The sequence below is a fragment of the Dromaius novaehollandiae genome, chromosome 4 (assembly GCF_036370855.1).
Source record: "Dromaius novaehollandiae isolate bDroNov1 chromosome 4, bDroNov1.hap1, whole genome shotgun sequence".
Taxonomy (NCBI): Eukaryota; Metazoa; Chordata; class Aves; order Casuariiformes; family Dromaiidae; genus Dromaius; species Dromaius novaehollandiae.
The window spans coordinates 6,197,913-6,199,828 of record NC_088101.1 but is presented as its reverse complement, the minus strand read 5'-3'; the positions used below and the strand labels follow the sequence as shown (position 1 = coordinate 6,199,828).

At 70.4% G+C, this 1,916-nt stretch overlaps 1 long non-coding RNA gene across 1 annotated transcript; it reads left to right on the top strand.

The window, feature by feature from the left end:
* Window positions 1-291: 291 nt before the first annotated feature.
* LOC135328086 (uncharacterized) lies at window positions 292-1,318 on the top strand. Its single transcript, XR_010388812.1, has 3 exons — window positions 292-423; window positions 785-907; window positions 1,159-1,318. It is a non-coding gene; the product is annotated as an uncharacterized LOC135328086 (long non-coding RNA).
* The last annotated feature ends 598 nt before the right edge of the window (window positions 1,319-1,916 follow it).

Genomic DNA, 1,916 nt, shown 5'->3' with positions numbered 1-1,916 from the left:
CGAGGTGGGGACCGGCACCGCGCTCAGCACCACGCCTGCCAGCACGCTGGTGGGGGGGACGGGGACCTGCTGGTGCCCATGTTCTTGGCACAGGGAGAGCCAGGGTCACGCGCTTGGGGCCAGCCCCAAGCTGCCCCGGGCTGCTCTTCCCCAGGCTGCACAGAGCCAGCTCCACCGGCCTCTCCTGCCGGCCCATGCTCCGGCTGGGGAGACGTTTGCCCGACTCGGGGCCCGTCCCTGCGGCTGCTGGAGCGATGCAAACCCTCGGTTGCTTTCCTTCCAGGTTTCTTCACTTGTGTAGGTGCCCAGTCGGGACCTGCGCGTGGTGAGGACGGTGGCAAGGCGGCCGGGTCTGTCCCTGTGGCCATCGCTACCTTTGCCACCGTGGTGACTTCTCTGTTGAACCGGCTGCAAGACGCCGAGGTGAGGCGGGGGCGTCCTGCGGGGCTGCGTGGGGTTTGAGGGCTCCCCGCAGCACCCTGGCTTCCCCGAGTGCCGCAGGCTGATCTCGCCCAGCGGCACCTCTGCCCTCCTGCTGCGCCTCATCCCAAAACGCTGATCCTGCCGGTGGTGCTGGGCGGAGGCTCCCGCGTGCCCTCCTTTCCCACAGGAGGTGGCGGTGTCCCCGGGGTTGGGGGCGGGGTCAGGAAATCCCAGTGCTGGGTTTCTCGCCTGCTCCCGACGGCTGTGCTGAGCGGCACCGGCAGCTCGTCCGCGGCGTCAGCGTGGCGGAGCTGCTGCGGGGCGGCATGTCCCATCGCTGCCGTGTGCGGTGTGTCCCCAGGGCAGCAGAGCGGAGACCTACCGCGAGCTGGAGAGCGTCTTGTGGGGCGACGAGAGCCATCTGCAGAGCTCTGAGGTGGACAGAGTGATAGCAGTGGCGTTGGAGGACCTGCGAGCGGCCCAGGTGAGCTTGTTCTCTCTGAGGGTGACCCCGGCCGCCGGCGCCCGGCCTGGCCGTCCTATGGAGAGCCTTTGGGACTTGTCCTGGCGGGGGGTTGGGGCGGTGGCCCGGGGCTGTGCAGAGAGGTGGCCGCGGGGCTGTTTGTGAGCGAGGGACGGTCGGAGTCAAGTTACGGGTTGTGTGTCCTGCCTGGAGGCCGAGCCGTGGGAGACGGCCGGTCGTGCTCCTGCCACACGCGAGCTGCTGTCTTCCAGGGTGGGACGGCCTCCGTGAGGACGGCGGCTAGTGATGTCCTGGTGGCGCTGGCCCGCTCCCACTTGTGCGACGTGGTGTCGGCGCTGCAGGGCCACCTGAAGGCCCTGGAGGAGACGTCGGAGGAGTTTGTCCTCATCACCCTGCGCAACCTCGCCACACGCTACGGTACGGCCCCCCAGCCTGCTGCTGCGGGTTGCAGCGGGTGACGGGCGGGAGACGGGACTCCTGCCCCTGCCCAGAACGGTCTGGGCTGGGCTGGAGGGAACCCGCCAGAGACCAAACACGCCAGGCTCTGCCCTGCATCGCCCTCGCTGTGCCCAGGGCTTTCCCACGCACCTTGGGGAAGGCCGTCGGCACACGGGCACCCTGGCAGGAGCCTCCTCGTGCCGGGGCCTCTCCCAGTGCTGCGGCAGCTCTCCCGTCCCCCTGCCCCTGGCACAGCCCCGCGGCCCCGTAGCCCTGGCCCTGGTGCGGCAGCGCTGCCGGGGGATGGAGCCCGCGGGCCAAGGCGGCTCTGGCTGACAGGGTCGCCCACCCCTGCCCTCTCTGCAGCCCTGCAGTGCGTGCCCTTTGCGGCAACGACCCTGTCAGCCCTGCGCGGCGTGCTGAGCGAGGTGGGGAGCGGCCGGATGCTGTGCGCCGTCTGCGGTGGTGAGTTTTGGGTCCATGGTTGGGCCACAGGAAGGGGAAGGAGAAGGGGAAGGGGGAGGGGGAGGGGGAGGGATCGGGGTGGCCCTGGGTGCCTCGCCGGGGTCTC